This window comes from Petaurus breviceps, unplaced genomic scaffold, assembly GCF_028583685.1.
Source record: "Petaurus breviceps papuanus isolate PSGF00001 unplaced genomic scaffold, PetGlider_PUasm1.0 90977, whole genome shotgun sequence".
In the NCBI taxonomy this organism is placed as follows: domain Eukaryota; kingdom Metazoa; phylum Chordata; class Mammalia; order Diprotodontia; family Petauridae; genus Petaurus; species Petaurus breviceps.
Window position 1 is genome coordinate 63,445,344 of NW_027187391.1, and position 23,372 is coordinate 63,468,715.

A 23,372-nucleotide genomic window follows, 5' to 3' on the forward strand; every position below is an offset into this window, starting at 1 on the left:
ATAAGTGGGCAAAGAAATAACAGAAATGGCATACCCACTATTTGACATTTACCTAATGCTTCATACTATGTTATTTTTAATTGATTATAATTATGTGACATATAGTGCCTCATATTGTACTTTTTTTGAACATGCTATCTTCACACACACACACACATACACACCAAAACAAAACAAAAACTGTCACCTTATTGTGGACAGTGTGTCTTCTTTGTATCACTCACAATTCCTAGAAAGATATTGAACATATCTGACACTCAAATATTTCCTGAATAAGAGAATGAGAATCAGTAAGAGAATTAATTAATTCCTGATTTGTTATACCCTCCCATGTCAGCCATACCCATCAGAAACTGTTACACTTCTACACTTGTCACCTTTTGAACATCTGCTCTATTATAAACAAACTTCTTTATTTTACTGCTTGTTCCTTTTTGTTGCTCTCTTCCTCCACCTCCTTCTTCTCTTTCTCCTTTTTCTCCTTCGCCTCCCCTCTTCCCCCTTCTTTTTTTTTTCTTTTCTTCTCTTCATTCTCCTTCCTATCACTACAGGTGTCATTAGGTTCAAATGAAATGAGTGATGTTGTCGTTGTTAGTCTGCAGTTAATCGATCTTCAGTCAGGTGATGACTTCATTCCCTGAGCCTTCTATTGCATTCTTGTTAAGCTCAAGCAATGTCTATAAACCAATACAGTAGTAGGCTGATAAGTTTTTTTTTCAACCAGACTTTCAAAAAATGTTTCAAATTTAAAACACACTTCTACATTTAATCTGTGTGATTGACACAGTTTTAACACTGGAGAATAAATAAAACAATAAAACAATTTCAAAAAAATATTTCAAATTTAAAAGACTTTTACATTTAACTTGCATTATTAACACATTCTTAAATTTGGACAACAAATAAAACAATAAAGCAATGTCTATTTCATAGTGATTGCCAATTTCTGAGGTGTAATTTTTCACACTGAAAATTTTAAAATCTGTTTGCAACATGAGCCTACTGCCTAGTTATCATTTCTCTTTGAAATTTGGAAAAGTGCTTTATGCATGTTAACTTATTTGATCCCAAACTATCTCCCCAGAAAATATTTTTTATGTATGTGTACATGTTCCGTTAGTACACTCTATGTTCCTTGAATAGAGAGATTGCTTCATTGTGTCTTTTGATCTCTAGCAAAATGCCTAAGAGAGTAGTTGGTCAATCATTAAATGTCATTAAGTGGCTACTGTGTGCTAGGAACTGTGCTAAAAACTGAAGAAATAAAATTCAAAAAATAAAGCTCATCTCTGCCTTCAAAAAAGTTATAATTTAACGTAAGGGGAAGGAAGGTAATACACAAAAGGAAGAAAAAGGTTGGGGTAATGTCAGGAAGAAGGTAGCTGGCTGAGCACTGAGGGTACTGATGAGGTATCAGTACTAAAGCTTATACGGTGGCACAGGATAAGTTTCCCAATAAAGAGGTTTCGTGGGGACATGATCATAATTGAGTCTAGTCTAAGGAGAGCAGGTGGAGGAAAATGAAGAATTGACTCTCTTGGGACCCTGCTTTAAATGGAAACTTTGGTAAGATTTCTTTGCTCTGTCCTCTGTTTCCCCAATCAGAGGGGTCTTAGGTCATTGATAAGTGCTCGTTGAATCAAAATGAAATAATTTTGAAAAAGGTTTTCTTTTGTTTGTTTCTTTTAAACTCAACTTTTTAAACACTAATATGGGCTACCAGTGAAGAGAAATGGGATTTTCTTTCTAAGAAGCATCTTAGAGTATTTTTGAAAACCATTTGTTTTCATGTCTCCTAGATGCATGGTGGTCCTCAGGCAGTAAGGTGAACTAGATACTGTCTCACAGCATCCCTCTCTTTCTTTTAGATGCAACTAAAGCACCATCTTGTACATAGAGCTTGTCCTCATCTGACAACTGTATGTGAAATGTCACGGACAACTTGTATTAACCTTCTTTCTCTCTCCCTCTCTGTTTCTGTTTCTTTATAAAGAGAGGGGCAGATGAATGATAGACATCAATATTTACCAAGAAAGATGCACACAATAAGTTTGCACATATATGAGTCTGCATCCATGTATTTGTTAACTTTATGTTTATACTGTCTGCATTATGATATGTACTTATCTCCTCTATTAGAATATAGGCTCATCGTGGAGTAGTTATTTCATTCTTTATACTTGTATCCCCAGTACTTAGCACAGAACCTTGTACAAAATATATATTTAATAAACGTTGTTCTTTGCTATTTTGTAATCATTTCCAGAAAATATGCATATAGCCTCACATATCAGATTTGTGAGTAAAATCTACTCATATATGAATGATGTTCAATTTTCATCATTGCCAGTTGAAAGAAAGATCACAAAAGGGAATAGCCAATGTCCAGTAAGGTTGTTTCTGATTCTCAAATTTAGGTATGAATGTGATCTGTTTATGAATTATGGCTGCAATTGTTTTCAGTCATGATCTGATTGGTTTGGAGAATAAAGAACCAATTACAGTTATACTTTGTTGTTCCTGTAATTTTTAGGCAGGTAACTAACTTTTTATCTGCTAAAATGTGAACTTTAATCTTTCAGTCTAATTATCCAACTATCATGCATCTCTAATAAGGGCATTGTCTGATATTTAAACACTCTGGCCATTGAATTTAAAACAATTAATAACTAATACTACTACTAATAATAATCCCTCATCTCATTAAGTAAAAATGTCAAGATGCTGTTGGGGCATTAAATTTTCCTAGATCCTCAAAGCTAAAAGCTCATGGCAGAGGAACAGAACTATTCCTGAGAAAACTCTATGACAAATGAGGACAGGTTCAAGTTAGAATATTGCAAGATGTAGAGCCTTGCATGCTTTGAAAGAATGAAGTAATCTTCCTGACTATAACCAGAAGAATTTATTCTGAAGCAATCTCTCTTTTGGACTGACCTAGCTTCAGGAAATAGATCATCAGCAAATCTTACTCATTAGATTCAGTGAGTCTGAATCGCCTTCATTTTTTTTTTAAATGAAGACATGAACTTAGATTTCTCAAGGACAAGCTGATGAGTCGTCTAAATCAAGACTCCTTTCCTCCCAATTCTCTCCTCCAATCAGGTTTTTACAGTAAAAAATTGATGGCAGCAAAACAGCTATCTTTTCATTGGTGAAGTGATGGACAGAAACCTATGAAGAAGCCTCTGGAAAAAGACAGGAGAGCCTTTACCCCTTTCAGAGAGTGCCTGGGGAAATTCCTAATAAGAATGCAAATCATCCTCATGATATTTCCTGAAAAAATACTTACATAAATGCATAAATACATCCATTCTTTCACCATAAATTTGTTAAGTATATACTTTATGGAAGATATTGCAGAGAACGGGGCAGGGAGGAGGGGAGGGAAAAGTGAGGGGGATATACAGAACTTCTTGTACCTCTCTTACTCACTCAAATTTTTTTTGTATTAAGGTTCCTTGTGTATGTATCATTTCTTCCTTCCTACCAGATAGTAAACTCCATGATTACATAAGAATAACATTTTAATAAGCAAGTGTTCATATTTTGAATTGATTTGAACTGAATAAAAGGACTAGTAAGATTAAGGCCCTTACCCTCAGGATTTTGCAGCTGAGTGAGGTCATATGACAACTTATAGATAAAACAAATTTGGTGCATAATAGTAAAAAAAATGGTATGAGATCAGAAAAGGAAAATGTATATTAACTCATTTGTCAAATCTTGTTTTCTTCTTTTTCTTTTTGTTCTTTCTCTTACCGAAACTAGGGAAAATGTGCCTTTCACCTTAAGTGAACAAGACCCATTAAATACAGGTCTTCTAAATTCCAGATCTTCAACTCCACCTGCTCACTTGCTGTCCACCTGCAATTCAAACTTATTATGTCCAAACTGAGGTTATACTACCTCTAAACATTTTCACAACTGCACTTTTCCTATCAGTAATACAATCATTCACCTATGTACAGTCTTTTTTTCTTTTTAATATTATGCTTCTCAGGGGCTGCTAGGTGGTGCAGTGAATAGAGCACTGGCCCTGGACTCAGGAGGACCTGAGTTCAATCTGGCTTGTGACACTTAACACAAAAACTAGCCATATGACCTTGGGCAAGTAACTTAACCCCAACTGCCCCCCCAAAAAAAAGCAAAAAAAAAATATTATGCTTCTCCATCCACTGTACATTCCAGCCAACTGAAATGTTTTCTGTCCCCTGAAGATTCATCCTATGCTTTCTTTCATCCAGACCTTCCCCCATGCTGTTAATTTTCCTTAGAATAGCTTTCTACCTTCACCAGTTGAATTATCTGTCTTTTAAAAAGCAATTCAAATGCATTAAAATATGGAGTTCTTATTGGTGGGGACTGGGTTTGCTCTTCTTTGCATGCTCAGAATTTAGCACAGAGTGTGGAACATAGAAAGTACTACACCAATGTTTGTTGGCTTGAGGTAAAATGGATCCCTAATCCATGTGATGACTTCTCTCAACTCATGGCCCCCTCTCCTTTTGGTCATTAGCCTAATTTTTGGACCTCATATAGCACTTTGTTTCACCTTTCTCTATTTTACTTATAATTTTACTATTTTTATAATTACTTGTGCCAACAGCTTTTTCCTGCTTCAATTTCATAAGGGAAAGGCAAGAGGATTAGAAATACTACTTCCCCCACACCCCCACTCTCATTCTCAGCACCTTCTCATTTTTCTCCATGTATCACTGAACTTTCTGTACCTCTCCCTGCCTTTTGGGGGTTTAGCTTCCTTTTATGTGCTGCTTCCTCCATTGGCTTGTAAGCTCCATGCTGGCAGACACTATCTTCCTTTTTATCTTCATTTGCGTTCTCAGTCCTTAGAGTAGCACTTGACTAAAAGCTAATGATTCTATGAGATATCAAGAATCATTCAAACCAAATCAAAAGAATGAAAAGATAGAATAAAATATAAAATACCTCACTGGAAAAACAACTGACCTGAAAACAGATCCAGGAAAGATAATTTAAGAATTATTGGTCTATCTGAAAAACATGACTAAGAAAAAAGAGCCTAGACAGGATATTTCAAGAAATTATCAAGGAAAACTGCCCTGACATCCTAAATTCAGAGGATAAAATGGTCATTGAAAGAATCCACCAATCACCTCCTAAAAAAGATCTCAAAATGAAAACTCTAAGGAATATCATAGCCAAATTTCAAAAGTATCAGATCAAGGAGAAAATAGTGCAAGTAGCCAGAAAGAAACAATTTGAGTATCATGGGATTACAATCAGAATTATGTAGTGTTTAGCAGCTTCTATACTGAAGGATCATAAGGCCTGGAATATGATATTCCATAAGGCAAAGGAGCTCAGTGTACAACTAGGAATCAACTATCCTGCAAAACTAAGTATAATCTTTCAGGGGGAAAGGTGGACATTCAATGATATAAGGGATTTTCAATCATTTCCGGTTGAAAAACAAAACAAGACAGAACTGAACAGAAAATTTTATCTTACAAATATAAGACTCAAGAGAAGTATAAGAATGTAAACAGGAAAGAAAAATAACATGTTATTCAATATGTTATTCAAAATAAACTGTTTACATCCCTAGATGGAAAATGATACTTGTAACTCTTGATAACTCTATCTTTATTATGACATTTAGGAGGGTATACACAGAGAGAGGGTGTAGGAAGAAATTGAATTTGATGTGATTATAAAAATAATCAATTAAGAGGTAAAAGAAATAATGGTATTGGTAGAAGATGAAAGGAGGAGGCAGAATAAGGTAAATTACATCACAGAGGGATGTGCAAAGACCTATTAAAGTACAGGGAAAGAACAGGGGAAGATGAACATTGTTTGAACCTTGTTCTCATCGGATTTGGCTCAAAGAAGGACTGCAATACACATTCAGCTGGCTACAAAAAACTATCACACTCTATAGGGAAATAGTAGAGAACAGGGGAAAAGGGAAGGGGTGGATAGAAGGCAGGGAAGAAGTATTAAGGGAAAGGGGAAAGAAAAGAGGACCAATAGAAGGTAGGGGAGATTAAGGGAGGTGATGGTCAGATACAAAACACTGATGAGGAGGGAAAAGGTGAAAGGAAAAAGAAGAGGGGAGGATAGGATGGAGAAAAATGGAATAAACTCTCCCATAAAGCAGAAGCAAATAGCAGAGCAGATTAAAAAGCATAGTCCTTACAATATGTGGTTTACAAGAAATACATCTGAAGCAGAGATACGCACAGAGACAAGGTAAAAGGCTGGAGTAGAATATATTATGCATCAGCTGAAGTAAAAAAAAGCAGGGATAGCAATCATGATTTCAGCAAAGTAAAAGCAAAAGCAGATTAATTAAGAAGTTGAAGAAGGAAACAACATCTTGCTAAAAAGTTTGTAGACAAAGAAGTAGTATCGCTACTAAACACATGCACGAACTGTTACAGCACCCTCATTATTAGAGAAGTTAGGTGAGTTATCAAGAAGTAAAATAAGTTAAGGAAGAAATAGATAGCAAAAGTGCACTAGTGGGGACCTCAACCTCCCCCTCTCAGAACTAGACATATCTTACCAGAAAATAACCAAGAAAGAAGTTAAGGAGGGGAATAGAACTTTAGAAAACTTAGATATGGTAAATTTCTCAAGAAAATTGAATATGGAGAAAAAGAAATATACCATTTTCTCAGTGGTACATGGCACCTACACAAAAACTGACCATATACTAGGGAATGAAAACCTCACTATCCAGTTCAGAAAGACAAACTTATTAAATACATCCTTCTCAAGTCATGATGCAATAAAAATTACATGTAAGGATGGACCATGAAAAGGTAGACTAAAAATTAATTGAAAACTAAATAACCCTACAGTATAAGTGGATCAAACAATAGTTCAAAGAAACAATCAATAACTTCAGTCAAGAGAAATATAATGAGACAACATACTAAAATTTATGGAATGCAGCCAAAACAATTCTTTTTTTCTTCAAATTTTTAAACTATTTATTTTTAGTTTTCAACATTCATTTGCACAAGATTTTGAGTTACATATTTTTTCTTTCCCCATCTTTTACCTACCCCCACTCCAAAACAGCAAGCCTACTGAATACGCGTTCCCTCAATCTGTTCTCTCTTATATCCTCCCCCTTTGGCCCCTGAGCTTTCTACTTGGGCAAGATGGCTTTTTATGCCCCAGTATCCATATATCTTTCACCTTCCTGCTCTTCCCCTCCATTGTAAGAGCTCTCTCTTGCCTCTTTTATGCTAGATAATTTGCCCTAATCTATCACTCCCTTTCTTCTTTTCCCAATACATTCTTCTTTATATTTTAGATGTCATCTCTTCATATTCAATGCATCCTGTGCCCTGTCTATGTATACATGAACATAAAATGCCCCCCCATATATATATATATTCATTTATATACACATACATATATATGTATGTACACGCACACACACATATTCCCTTCACCTATCCTCATACTGAGAAAAGTTTTATGAGGTACAATTATCATTTTTCTGTGAAGGAATGTAAGTAGTTCAACTTTAATAAGTTCCTTATGATTTTTTTTTCCTGTTTACCTTCTCATGCTTCTTTTGCTTCTTGTATTTGAAAGTCAGATTTTCTGTTCAGCTCAGGTTTTTTCATCAAGAATGCTTGAAAGTCCTCTATTTCATTGAATAACCACATTTTTCCCTGTGGCATTATACTAAGTTTTGCTGGTTAGGTAATTAGCTCTAGTCCTATTAGTCCTAGCTCCTTTGAACTCCAGAATATCATATTCCAAGCCCTTCAATCCCTTAATGTAGAAGCTGCTAGGTCTTGTGTTATCCTGATTGTGCTTCTATTAATACTCAAAATGTTTCTTCCTGACTGTTGCAGTATTTTCTCCTTGACCTGGGAACTCTGGCATTTGGCTAAAATATTCCTAGGAGTTTTCTTTTGGGGATCTTTGTCAAGAGGTGATCAGTGAATTCTTTCAATTTCTATTTTGCCCTTAGGTTCTAGACTATCAAGACAATTTTACTTGATAATTTCTTGAAAGATGGTGTCTAGACTCTTTTTTATATTTATGTCTTTCAGGTATAACAATAATTTTTAAATTATCTCTCCTGGACCTATTCTCCAGGTCAGTGTTTTTTTTCCAATGAGACAATTCACATTGCCTTCTATTTTTTTTCCATTTCTTTGCTGTTTTATAGTATCTTGATTTCTTATAAAGTCATTAGCTTCCAGTTGCTCCAATCTAATTTTGAGGGACTTATTCTCTTCAGTGATTTTTTGAAATTCCTTTTCCATCTGGGAAATTCAGCTTTTTAAAGCATTCTTCTCCTCATTAGTTTTTTAGGCCTCTTTTGCCATTTGAGTTACTCTATTTTTAAGATGTTATTTTCTTCAGTGCATTTTTGGGTCTCCTTTAACGAACTGTTTACTCACTTCTCCTGATTTTCTTGCATCATTCTTATTTCTCTTCCCAATTTTTCCTCCACTTTTTTTACTTGATTTTCAAAATCTTTCCTGAGCTTCTCCATGGCCAGGAACCATTTCATATTTTTCTTGGAAGCTTTTGATGCAGGTGTTCTGACTTCAATGTCTTCCTCCTGTTCCATGCCTTGATCTTTTTTGTCCCACAAAAACGATTCTATCATCTGATTGCACTTCCTCTGTTTGCTCTTCTTGCCAGTCAATTACTTGACTTTTAAGCTCTTTGCCAGAGTAGAACTCTGCTTACAGAATGGAGAGAGCTATGTCCCAAATCACTGGGGTTTTTGCAGCTGCTGGAGCTATTAGATGGGCAGGCCTCTCTACAGGCCCACATGCTCTGAATCACTGCACCCCAGGATAACCACCCAAGACCATGATCTAGATCCAAACAGGTCAAAGCAAAAGTGATTACTCTCTGAATAGTCACTTTGTCCTCCTACAATCCACAGGCCAGGAACAACAGAAACAGCCACGCAGCAGTGGCTGCAGCCAATGTACCTCTTCTGCTTCTCAATCCAGGGGCTGCAGCCCGACCTCACTCCCCCTGTTCCCAACAAAGTTCCACACTGACCTTTATAATGGGAATGCAAATTTGGAAGATCTTCCCTGCCCCTAGGCTAAAGTGCACCTGAAGCCTGGGGTGGGAGGCTTGTTTTTCAGTAGATACTTTTTGATTGGCCAGTGGGTCAATAAGGTTGTTACATTCTCTGAGCCGGGAGAAGGCTATATAAGCCCTGATGTGAGGCTTTGTTTTGGGGGCTCACTTTGAGAAGTGTTCTGTGATTTGATCTGGATTCTGGGAAGCTGTTGTCCAGAGCACCCCCGGCTTTGAAAAACCCAGATGTTGAAACCCAGATGTTGACTGGGTATGGATGTAATGGTTGGACAGTTTGGAAATCTGTCTACTTGATCTGTTTCTGTCTTGATAATTCTGCCTGTATACTTTGAAGTTCGGGGTGCTGACCTTTTTCCCCTGAACAAGGTAAACGATATATGTCTGACTGATTAAAGTAAACTTGTTAACCCATTTTGAGTTGCTTTCCTTTATCAAAGCAGATCCAAGAACCTGTGGTGGCAGCAAACCCTGAGGACGCTTGGGGTGCTTGCTGCTACAACCTTTTACTTTGTCTTCGGCATTTGTGGATTGAGAAGTCTAGAAACTGCTACAGGTGCTGGTGATTTATTCTTGTGAAGTTTGCTCCAGCCAACACTGCTGGCTGGGGTTACCCTAGGCCTAAAAGCATTGGCTCCTGTTTCTGGTTCACCACCTTGGCTCTGTTCCCCCATTCAAAGCAATTCTTAAGAGAAATTTTGATGTCTATAAATGTGTACATAAAAAAATATAGAGAAAGAAAAGATCAATGAATTGGGTATGCAACCAAAAAAGCTAGAAAAAAACAAATTAAAAATCCCCAAATAAATACCAAATTAGAAATTCTTAAAATCAAAGGAGAGATTAATAACATCAAAATCAAGAAAACTGATGAACCAATAAATAAAACTAAGAGCAGGTTTGATAAAAAGAAAATAATATGATAGATAAACCTTTGGTTAATTTTATTTAAAAAAAAGAAAGAAGAAAACCAGATTATGAGTATCAAAAAGGAAAAGATTGCATTTACCACCAGTGAATGGGAAATTAAAACAATAATGAGTTATTTTGAACAAATGTATGTCAAAAAATCTGACAATCTAAGTGAAAGATGAATATTTACAAAAATACAAAATTGCCCCCATTTAATAAAAGAGGAAATAACATTTAAATAGCCCCATCTCAGAAGAAGGAATTAAACAAGCTTAATAATGAACTCTCTATGGAAAAATCTCTAGGGTCAGATGGATTTACATATGAATCCTGCCAAACATTTAAGAACAATTAATTCCAATACTATATGAACTATTTGAAAAAGTAGCTGAAGAAGGAGTCTTACCAAAATTTTTTTTATGATTCAAATTTTGTGCTGATACCTAAAAAAGGGAAGAGCCAAAATAGAGCAGGAAAAAAAATATAGACCAGGGCAGAGCCAAGATGGCAGAGTAAAAGCATGAACTTTCTTGAGTTTGTGCTCCAACCACCTCCAATACCCATAAAAGATTACTCTAAACATATTTTAGAGCTAAAGAACCTACAAAATGATAGAGTGAAATATGCCTCCAGCTGAAGTCAGCCTGGCAAGCCAAAAGGAAGAGTCTATTGCACCAGTCTGGAAGCAGAGCAGAGTGTCATGCGGGCAACATCAGCAGAGACTGGGAGCACAGATTCGCCAGAGAAAACCTCCAGGGACTAAATAACTGACAGCTGTGGCAGTTTCCAGGCTTCTTGACTCATAAACATCAAATAGAAAGTAAAAGATCAGTGGGGAAACCCTTTTGGACCTGGGTGAAAGAAGAATGCAGTCCAACCCCTGCTCCCAGGGCATCAGAGGCAGCAGGGCAGCTGCTTCTATAGCTTCAGGCTCACAGATGGTGGGGGGACCAAGCAGCTGATCAGAGTACAATTATAGGAATCTCATTGCTGATGCTGAGGCAGGATTCTTTTGCATTGCCCAGCTTGGATCTGGGTTACAGACTTGGGTGGCTGTCCTAGGGTGAGGAGTAGTGCTAGTGTGGCAGATCTTGTGCTGACTATGGAGAGGGATCCTCCTCAAAGTCCTGAAGCAGGTGCCTAGAAATAGCTTTGGCAATAGTTGCACAAAACCCCAGAAATGTGGGACACAGCACTCTCCACTCTGGAAGGAGAGTCCTACAGTGTCAAAGAGCTCAAAAGTCAAGTAATTGACTGGCAAAATGAGCAAACAGAGGAAGAAAAATCAAACTATAGAATCCTTCTTTGCTGAAAGAAGATCAAAACATAGACCAGAAGGAGACAACAAAGTCAACACTCCTATATCAAAAGACTCCAAAAAAATATTAATTGGTCACAGGCCATGGAGGAGCTCAAGAATGATTTTGCCAATCAACACAAGTAGAGGAGAAATTGGGAAGAGAAGTGAGAGTGATGCAAGAAAATCATGAAAAAAAATGAGTGAACAGCTTGCTAAAGGAGGCCCCTAAAAAACTGAAGAAAATAACACCTTAAAATATAGACTAACTTAAATGGCAAAAGAGGTTCAAAAATGAGGAAAATGAGGAAAAGAATGCTTTAAAAAGCAAACTTGGAAAAATAGAAAAGGAAGTTCAAAAGCTCATTGAAGAAAATATTTCCTTCAAAATTACTATAGAGAAAATGAAAGTTAATGACTTTATGATAAATCCAGATATGATAAAACAGATCCAAAAGAATGAAAAAAAAATCGACAATGTAAAATATCTCCTTGGAAAATCAACTGACCTGGAAAATAGATTCAACAGATAATTTAAAAATTATTGGACTACCTGAAAATCATGATTAAAAAAAGGATCCTGGAAATCATCTTTCAAGAAATTATCCAGGAAAACTGCCCTGATATTCTAGAGTCAGAGGATAAACTAGACATTGAAATAATTAACCAATCTCCTTCAAAGAAAACTTCTAGGAATATTATAGCCAAATAACAGAGTTCCCAGGTTAAGGAGAAAATATTATAAGCAGTCAGGAAGAAACAAGTTGAGAATTGTGAAAACACAATCAGGATAACACAAGATATATCAGGTTCTACATTAAGGGATCAAAGAACTTAGAATATGATATTCCAGAGGTCAAAGGAGCTAGGAATAAAACCAAGAATCAACTACCCAGAAAAATTGAGTATAATACTTCATGGTAAAATATGGTCATTCAATAAAATAGGAGGACTTTCAAGCATTCTTGATGAAAAGACAAGAACTGAACATAAAATTTGTCTTTCAAATACAAGAATCAAGAGTAGCATGAAAAAGTAAACAGGAAAAAGAAATCATAAGGAACTTATTAAAGTTGATCTGTTTGCATTCCTGCATGAAAAATGATATTTGTAACTCATGAGACTTTTTTCAGTTAAAGGGAAGATACGTATATATATAATGTATATATATATATACACACATGTATACATAAATATGTGTGTAGGTATGCATGTATGTATATATGTATCTATATGCATGTGTGTATATGTCTACATAGAGGGCATAGGTGAGTTGAATATGAAGGAATGATATCTAAAAAATAAAATTAAGAGATGAGAGAATAATATATAGGGAGAAGGAGAAAGGAAGAGTTAGGATAAGGTAAATTATCTCACATAAAAAAGGCAAGAGAAAACTGTTACAATGGAGGTGAAGAGCAAGGAGATGAAAGGGAATGAATCAACCTTACTTTTGTTGGATTTGGTTTAAGGAGGGGATAAGATACACACTCAATAGGGTATCTTACCCTACAGGAAAATATGAGGGAAGAATATAACAGGGGAAGAGGATAGAAGAGAGGGAAGATTATAGAAGGTGGTAATCAGAAGTAAATACTTTTTAAAGGGACAGGATCAAAGGAAAAAATAGAATAAATGGGGGATGGGATAGGATGGAGGGAAATACAGTTAGTCTTTCACAAATTACTACTATGGAAATTTTTTTGCATAGCTACATGTGTATAATCTATGTTGAATTCCTTTTCTTCTCAATGGGTGTGGGTGAGGAAGGAAGAAGGGAGAGAATCTGGAACTCAAAGTTTTAAAAACAAATGTTAAAAATTGTTTCCACATGAGCTGAGGAAATTAGATATATAGGCAAAGGGGTATAGAAATCCATCTTGCCCTACAATAAAGTAGGTGGAAAAGGGGTAAAGGAGAGATGGGGGGAGGATAGAAGAAAGGGAAGGCTGGTGAATGGGGTAATCGGTATACTTGTCATCTTGGGGTGAGGGGTAGGGGAGAGATAGTGTAAAGCAAAGCATGATCAGCTTTCCAGAGAACTGCTGCTGTGAACAGCTTTCAGTATAACTTCACAACTCATCACTAAAATGTCCACATAGTTTTCACCAAAATGGTCACATAGTTATAAGCCATCCACCCCCTAGGTCACAATTAAGTTACAATATTATCAGTCAGCATTAAATACCCAAGGAGAGATCTTTTCATCTTGACTTGAAGCAGGCTCTCAGCTTCCATGGTTTCTCTTCCATGGTCTCAGTTCCTGCCTGAATCTAACTAACTGCCAGTTGAGTTCAAAGGCACACAGATCCCAGTTCCTTGTCCAGTTCTCTGTACAGTCCCTGTTCCATATTGAAGCTCACCTCAAGTCCTTCACACTTTCTGTTCCTGGAAAGACAAAGCTGAACCAAGCCACTATAACATTCATGGACATTGCTGGAATTGTCATCAATTCATTTAATGTAATTGTATTGGAATTTGAACATCTCCTTGTATTGGCAAGCTAATAGGTTCTTAGCATTTAATTCCAAGCACATGATTGTGTCAAGTGTTAGGACCCAGAATTTGTGAATCCCATGGTGGGATGGAATTCCTGATGTAACAGGAAGGGGTTGGAACAGGGAGGAGCTAATACCTTATATAAGGAAAAGCACAATCAGGCTGAGGAAGAGAGGCTCAGGCTGGAGAAAGTGATTTAGATTTTGAGAATGAAGCTTATGGTGGAGGAGTTTCTTTCAGAACCTGCCAGAACTTTGAGGAGAAAGTTATTTTGAGAACAGAGCTTATGGTAGTGGAGCATCTTCTGACAGGCAACTGAAACTTCTGCTGAGAGCTTCCAAGGGCCAGCAACTCAGGTGACAGTTGGTTAGATTTAGGCAGGAGCTGGGACCATGGAAGAGGAACCATGGAAGCTGAGAGCCTGCCTCAAGTCAAAATGAAAAGACCTCTCCTCATGTATTTAATGCTGACTGATGAGATTGTAATTTACTTGTGACTTAGGGGTGAATGGCCTTTGTAATTTCCACTACCCCTTAAGAAGGTACTTATCTGTGACTGATGATATTGTACCTTAATTGCACCCCATGGTTAGAGGACTTTGCCCTTTGTACTTTGTGTCAATTAAGGAGGCTTGCCTCCTTAAGGGTGATTGAATTAAGGATTGACTAAATGAAGGACTTACTAAATTAATTTTATCATTTGCTTAAAACTATGTGACCACTTTGGTGAAAACTATGTGGCCATTTTAGTGAAAATTTGTGAAGTTATAACATACATAATGCTGTACTTTGTTTTCTTTGAATGTTTTGCTTTAATTTGTTACTGAATAAATAGAGAGTTCACAATACTGTGTAATCAGAACCTTGAAAGCTGTTCACAGCAGCAGTCTTCTGGAAAGCTGTGCATGCTTGGCTTTACAGATGGTGAGGAAATTTGAACTTAGAATCTTGTGGAAATGAATGTTAAAATCTTTAATAAATAAAAAATTTAAAGATAAAAAAAGGAAAATATAGACTAATTTTTCTAATGAATATATATGCAAAAATTTTAAACAAAATTCTAGCCAAGAGATTGCAGCAATTTATTTTGAGCATAAATTATCATTATACTATGATAAGATAGGATTTATATTGGGAATGCAGAGCTCATTAAATATTACAAAAACTATCAAAATAATTGTCTGTATCAATAACATAAATAACATAATTATCTCAATAGATGCAGAAAAAGCTTTTGAGAAGATACAACACCCACTTCTATTTAAAAGCCCTGGAGAGAAGAGGAATAAATGGAGTCTTCCTTAAAATGATAGGTTGCATCTATCTAAAACCATCAGCAAGCATCATATGTAATGGGTATAATAGAAACATTTAGTTCAGGGGTGAATCAAGGATGTCCAATATCACCATTCTTACTCAATATTGTACTAGAAATTTTAGCTTTAGCAATAAAAGAAGACAAAGAAATGAAAGGAATTAGAATGTCCATGAAGAAACAAAACTATCATTCTTTGGAGATGTTATTAAGTATACTTAGAGAATCCTAGAGAATCAACAAAAAAACTATTTGAAATAATTAACAACTCTAACAATGTTGCAGGGTATAAAATAAAGTCACTTAAATTGTTCAACATTTTTATATATTTCTAACAAAGCCCAGCAACAAGAGATAGAAAGAGAAATTTCATTTAAAGTAACTATAGACAATATAAAATATTTGAGTTTTCCTGCCAAGACAAACCAGGAATTGTCTGAACACAATTACAAAACACTTTTCACTCAAATAAAGTCAGAGTAAAATAATTGGGAAAATATCAGTTGCTCATGGCTAGGCTGAGCTAATATAATAAAAATGACAATTCTAACTAAGTTAATTTACTTATTCAATGCCATAGCAGTCAAGCTACCAAAATTTTATTTTATGGAACCAGAAAAACATAATAAAATTCATCTGGAGTAACAAAAAGTCCAGAATATTAAGGTTATTAATGAAAAGAAATCCAAGAGAAGATGGCCTAGCCATAACAGATCTAAGACTACATTAAACAACTTGATACTGGCTAAGAAGCAGTGTGGTGGACCAATGGAATAGGTTAGGTACCCAGACACAGTAGTCAATGACTATAGTAATCTACTCTTTGATAAACTCAAAGATCCCAGCTTCTGGGATAAGATTTTACTATTTGACAAAAACTGCTGAGAAAACTGGAAAACAATATGACAGAAACTAGGCATAGACCAACATCTTACACCTAATACCAAGATATGGTCAAAATGTGTGCATGATTTAGTCATAAAGTGTGAAACTCTAAGCAAATTAGGACAGCAAGGAATAGTTTACCTGTCATATGGTATGATATGATATGAATATCATATGATATCATATGAATAAAAGAATTTATGGCCAAAAAAGAGATGCAAAACTGATAAATTTCAGTTACATTAAATGAAAAAGTATTTGCACAAACAAAGTCAATGCAACCAAGATCAGAAGGAAAGCAGAAAACTGGGAATCAATTTTTAGAGCAGTGTCTCTGATAAAGGCTTCATTTCTAAAACATATAGAGAACTGAGTTAAATCTATAAGAATACAAATCATTGACCAACTGATACATAGTCACATGATATTAACAGGCAGTTTTCAGGAGAAGAATTTAAAGCTATGTATAGTCATATAAAAATGCTCTAAATCACTATTGATTAGAGAAATGCAAATTCAAGCAACTGGAGGGTACCGCATCACAACTATCAGTTTGGCTAACATAATAAACCAGGAAAATGATAAAGGTTGGAGAAGATGTGAGAAAATTAGAACACTAATGCATTGTCAGTGGAATTGTGAATTGATCCAGCCATTCTGGGGAGCAGCTTCAAACTATGTGCAAAGGTCTATTTGATTCAGCAATAGCACTACTAGTGCTGTATCTGAAAGAGATCATAAAAACAGCAAAGGGACTCACATGTACAAAAATATTTCTAGCAACTCTTTTTGTGCTTGCCAAGAATTGGAAATTGAATTGATACCCATTAGTTGGGGAATGGCTGAACAAGTTGTAGTATATGAATGTAATGTAATACTATTGGTTCATAAGAAATGGTGAGCAGGCAGACTTCAAAACTACCTGGAAAATCTTGCATGAACTGATGCTGAGTGATATGAGCAGAACCAAGAGAACACTGTACACAGTAACAACAACACTGTGCAATGGCCAACATTGTAAGGTTTAGATCTTCTGAGCAATGCAATTATCTAAGAGTGTCAAAAGACTCATTATGGAAAAGTCATCTACCTCGAGAGAAAGAACTATGGAGTCTGAATACAGATTGAAGCATACTGTTTTTTCTTTCTTTTTTTTTCTCAAGGTTTTTCCCTTTTGTTCTGATTCTTCTTTGACATTATGACTCATGTGGAAATGTTTAATATAATCATACACATTTGGCATATATCAGATTGCATGCCGTCTTGGGTGAGGAGGGGAGGGTAGTGTTAGGTGGGAGGAAATTTTGAACTCAAAATCTTATAAAAGTGAATGTTGAAAACTAAAAATTGATTAATTTTTTAAAAAAGAATCACACTTTGCACATAGTTAGCTCATCAATAAATGCTTATTGACTGACTTAGAACAATGTCCAGTAACTCATAGATGTTTCTCCAAATGTTTGTTTATTTAAATTGAATACAACTAATTAGTCACCAAAATCTGTCTTTAATTTGATTTTTAGGATATTTAGCATTAATTAGTTTTATATCATACTAAGAATATAATGCTATCTTCCTTACCAAAGGAAGTAGTCCTTTGTTCAACTATACAAATTTACTTGGATCTCTCTCTCTGTCTCTCTGTCTCTCTGTCTCTCTCTCTCTTTCTCTCTCTGTCTCTCTGTATATATATTAGTATCTCCAGCAACTTTCTTATTCCCTCAATCTCACATTTAAGTGTCTGTTTTGGCAGAGATTTATTTAGTTTCTGCTTAATGATATAGGGTGCAATGAATCTAAATAGTGGGTTAAGCATAAGACTGTGCAGAAATAGTAAATTAAAAGAACATTATTTTAGAGTAGAGAAAAATTTTTTCATCCCCAAAGAAATGTTTAACCATCTTTATACAGCTTCTTTTTGATCATGAGAACAATCCTTTCTCACGTGTATTGAGAGGAGAGGTGTAGGTCCATTGTCTACTCTTTTGAGAACATGAATCATGAGATGTTAGATCACAATGTTGAACCATCATTACTTCCAGGAATTAGATTTACATCTTGTCCCTCAATGGGTTTTGAAATGCACATTTAAAAATGAAATGTTTTTAAAAGATAAAAAAATGTCCAGCATATCCTAGAAGTCAGTGCAATTTTTAGTTCTTAAACTTCAAAACTGCTCTAAGACTTTAGGGATTCACTGTATTTTACTCTAATAATTCACATGGTAACTATCCCTGGGCAAATTATGGATTTTTTAGTCCTAGTCATAACTAGGAACTAGTGAATATGGTTTTGAATGGGGGTCCTTGATAGTACTTTCAGTTCTTAAACATTGTAGAGGGGTAAGGGGAAAATTTAGCACATAGCCTTCCATCAGATGGTTAGCTTGGATGGTGTTGTTTCTTATCCTCTTCTTCCCTACTCTGAAATGAGGAAAAAGTCCTAGGAATATAAAGTTGCATTTGGCCAGCTGTAAACATTCCTAGTTGTGGTTCTATTCAATTGCATCTGAATTTAACAGTGGTTATGTAGAATCTATGATCTTTGCAGTCTGTTAAAAGATTGTCATGATGGTTAGCTTATGATTTCTTTTAAATATTTTGTCAAGTGATAACATGTTAATTCAATTTGGTGGCATTTATTGACTTAAATACTATCTTAAAGTTAGCTATTATTATTACTATCATTATTGTAATTATTTTTATTTTTTTAACTATTATTGCTATTTTTATTCTCTTTTAAGGGGTCTCCCAGGTCAACCATGTCTTCGCTTCTCAGCAGATCACAGTCTAGACTTCTCTACTATGCCTTTCTCCATCTATCTTCAGTACATTCCAGGCTTTCTTTTATCTTCAGTTTATGTACTTTATTTCCCCAATAGAATGCAAGCTTTTTTTTTTCTTTTTGGAGGGCAATTGGGGTTAAGGCACTTGTCCAAGGTCACATGACTGGTAAGTGTGTCAAGTGTCTTAGGTCGAATTTGAACTCAGATCCTCCTGACTCCAGGGCTGATGCTCTATTCACTGTGCCATCTAGCCACCCCACATGCAAGCTTTTTAAAAGATTTTTTGTTGTTGTATAGTTTTTTCAGTCATGTCCCACTCTTTGTGACCACATTTTAGGATTTTTTTGGCTAAGATATTGGAATGGTTTGCCATTTCCTTCTCCAGCTCATTTTACAGAAGAGGAACTGAGGCAATAAGTTAAGTGACTTGTTCAGGGTCACAAAATTAGTGTCTGAGATTAGATTTGACCCATGAAGACCAGTATTTTTCTGATACCGATTCCAGTTCTCTATCTGCTGCACTACCTACCACCTCTTTGAATGTACTGGTTCTATATCTTTTTGCATTCATTTGTATTCACAACACTTAGCTCAGTGCCTGGCAAGAATAGTGTTTTTAATAAATGGTTGTTGATTGACTAGTTGGTGCTTTTTCTGCAAGTATGATTAGGACTACTACTACCACTATGACTACTGTTTTTTTTTTCTTCCATTGCTGACTTCACTGTTCCTCTAGTTGTCCTTTTCCAAGAGATTATTTTATTCTATTCCCAGGAACCCATTACTTGATAATGTTACATCACTGTTCCCTCTTCCCTATAACTGTTCTGGTACCATGATAGTATTTCTGGTAATACTGCAGAATTTCAAAGTAGTCCTTATTCAATTGCACTTATCTACTCTTCCCAACTGAGTGAATTTCCCTTTGATGTTCTTCTGTGCATTGGGCAACAGCAGAGTAGTGTAGAAATATTGTAGACTCAGAGTTCAGCTATTCTTTGTGGGAAAGTTTTGGGAACAAGAAATGATCCATTTTATAGCAATAATTTCTGTAACAAGAGTACTTGGAGTAAAATTAAGAGAAAAGGAAATGGAAAAAAATATAAAATCCATTTGAATAGATTTAATATACATAGTATTGATATAATATTTGAATTGTTCCAAGCCTTCTGTAATGTGGGTGTGTGTGTGAAATATTGGCAGGTTTGAAATCTGAGGTTTTATGGCATTATGTGATTTTTTTGAGGTTAAGACACTAGCTGTTTGTGATATATATATATATATATATATATATATATATATATATATATATATATAGCCTATGAGTTTTGTGTCAATGCTATTCCAGATGGTGAAAACATTTTAAATTCATGTTTAACTTAGTTTGATTCCATATGTCACTCTTTGAGACACTATACACATATCCACCATGCCAAATGTCATCTTCAGTCTTATTAGAAAATTAACTTTTCTTCCCTTTCTTTTAAAACAGGTAGGTGGCACAGTGACTAGACTTTCTTGTCTGGAGTCAGGAATACCAGAGTTCAAATCTGGCCTCATATACTTATCTATGTGACCCTGGGTAAGTCACTTAGCCCTTTTTTTGTCAGTTTCCTCATCTGCAAAATTAGCTCAAGAAGGAAATGACAAACTACTCCAGTATCTTTGCCAAGAAAACCCTAGTCACAAAGAGTCAGACATGACTGAAATAACTGAACACAATTATGGCAATTATTGTGCTTTAAAAAAATGTTATATTGAATCCTTTAACATTTTAAAATGCATTATTGAAGGGATAGCTTGTGAGGTGATCTCCAGGAGACAGTATGGTTTGATTAAGAAGTCATAGCAGACTAACCCAGATGTCTTTTTGAGAAAAAGATTAAACAGAGAAATGCCGTAGATATAAAATAGCTTCATTTCTGTCTCATTCTCTCATAATATCTGAAGGGACAAGCTACAGAGAGGTGAGCTTGATAATTAAACCTGATATTTATGAAGTATTGTAATGCTTTAAAACCACTTAATTTATTGTTTATGTGATTTGGCCATGACAAGTCAACTAGTAAATGTCAGAACTGGGATATGAACCAAAATCTCCAGCATCTAGCACTATTTAAATTATACCAGAAGATCATAGATGGAGAAATACAATGTACCTCCGAGGTCATCTAAAAAATAGATATCAAACACAGAGCCCATCGACCAGAATCCCAAGGCCTCAATCAGATCAACATGTAATTGGGAAATATTTAACAAAATAAATAAAATACAATAAAACATATACAATATTACATTTTAAGACTATTAATATGTAGCTGGCATGGATCCTTATGCATGATTTGATAATTCCAGATTCTGTCTGTGTTTGATACCACTTAGCCTCATATGACTCTACTCATTTTTGCAAATGAAGAAATTGAAGCCCAGGGAGGTTAAATGAACTTCCCAAAGTAGCAAATATCAGAGACAGGATTTGAAACCAGCTTGTCTGACTCTAGACTAAGTGTTCTTTCCACTGTATGACAATACTCCCCTACACCAGTGCTTTCTCTGCAAGGAAAATAGCAGAGATGAATAAACTAATAATTTATAGAATGAATCTATCCAAAGAATTGTGATTAGGGATCAAGGTGAATTTAACAATTTTATTTCTTTATTTTAATACATTTCATATATATATAATACCTCATAATAGATAAGAAGGAAAATAAAGTTTGCATGATTTTTAAAGTTGCTTATTTTCAGGAATCATACTTCTAATGATAAGCAATTCTTTTGCAGACCAATGAGCATGTGCAATGAAACACTGGCTTTTACAAAATAGTACCCACCTTCAATATAAGAAATATTAAAAGTCTCAACCAATTTGTGTTATTCTTGTTTAAGTATCAGTAACTGATGTGTGCTAGTCTTGTTTTAATTTTTTTCCCCTCAAAAATATACTAAAACTTTTCTTAAGACTTATTCCATTGATGCATAAAATTCAAAAAAAAATTTTTTTGCAAGGAGATGATAACAATACAGGTAGAAAATAATTCACTCTAAACAAGTTGCATTTGTTCTAGGGTTGCAAGCATGGTTCAACATTAAGAAAACAGCATAATTGGTCATATAAAGAACAAAAATATCTGAAAAAAATTATTAGATATGAACAGCCAGGTAATGGTGGATAGAGCACTGGACTTGGAGTCAGAAAGGCCTGAGTTTAAATCTTGCCTCAGCCTTTTAATAGCTATGTAACCCTTGGTAAGACATTTATGTTTGATGAACTTCAGTTTCCTCACAGATAAATGGATAAAATAATAGCACCCATCTATTAGGGTGGTTGTAAGGATCAAATGGGATAACAAAATAAACTGCAAATCTTAAAGACTCCCTGTAAAGGCCATATACTATTATTATTTCAATAGATGCTGAAAAAACCTTTGAAAGAACAAACATAGTATTATTTATGTTGTAAATTTTTTTTTCACCTCTAATCTCAGCCTTTATTTTGTTTACAGATTCACACACATTCAGGGGCCTTTTAGAGCTTGTTGAAAGCAGCGATGTTAACTCTGCACGTAATCTTCAAACTTGGTGATCTCATCCTCCAGGATGTCAGTGCCCACCTTGTCATCCTCTACCACACACTGAATCTGCAGCTTCTATATGCCATACCCCACAGGCACAAGCTTGGAGCCTCCCCAGAGCAGTCCACCCAGCTGTATGGAGGGGACACACTCCTCCAACTTTGCCATGTCTGTTTCATCATCACAAGGCTTGACATCTAGGGGGATGGAAGACTTTGCAATCAGCCCTGGCTTCTTGGCTTTCTTTTCTGCACACTGCTGAAACTGTTCTTCCCGAAGTCGGCCTGTGTCCTTGTCTTCTTCAACGTCACTACCAGACAAGTCAATATCATCATCACGCTCATCATTCTCTGCTGGGGTGGCTGCCTTCTTAGAGGGTGATGTGGTGGGTAGCTCCACCTTCTGCATAGGGATACATGTTGAGTATGAGGATCCAGAGAGAGATGGGAGGGGGAGCATTTCTCCAGGGTACACAGCTACATTTCAAGCTTGGAGATGGTGAGCTGTAGGTCCTGAATCACACTCTGAAGGTTCTGGTTCTCTGCCTCTAGATTGGAAATTCTGGTGACCAGCTCACTTTGATCCCCACTGGGACCACTGGAAGAGCTGGTGTTTGTGCTTCCGGCCAGCGATTTCTGGATATTCTCCCTGGCTCTGGCAATGTCACGGAGGATAACCCTGGCTTGTTCTCCTTTCGGGAAGAGACACATACAGGACCATTTATCTGCTCATAGAACTTTCTCTCTGCATCATCATACTTGAATTTGTCAAACCAGATCTTCTCATGCACCAAGAAGCTGGTTTCCATTTTCACTCCATGAGAAGTGAGGGCAATAGTGAAATTAGTCCCAAAGCCTATTGGCGGGAAACAGCAGGGAAAGGGAATTTATGTTGTAAATTGATAATGTGTGTGTAAAAAGACAGAGAGACACATACACACAGAGACAGATAGAAGGAGAGAGAGAGAGAGAGAGAGAGAGAGAGAGAGAGAGAGAGAGAGAGAGAGAGAGAGAGAGAGAGAGAG

At 35.8% G+C, this 23,372-nt stretch overlaps 1 pseudogene; it reads right to left on the reverse strand.

Moving 5' to 3' along the window:
* Nucleotides 1–22,302: 22,302 nt before the first annotated feature.
* Nucleotides 22,303–23,159, reverse strand: LOC138152847 (elongation factor 1-delta-like; annotated as a pseudogene).
* Between the last annotated feature and the right edge of the window lie 213 nt (nt 23,160–23,372).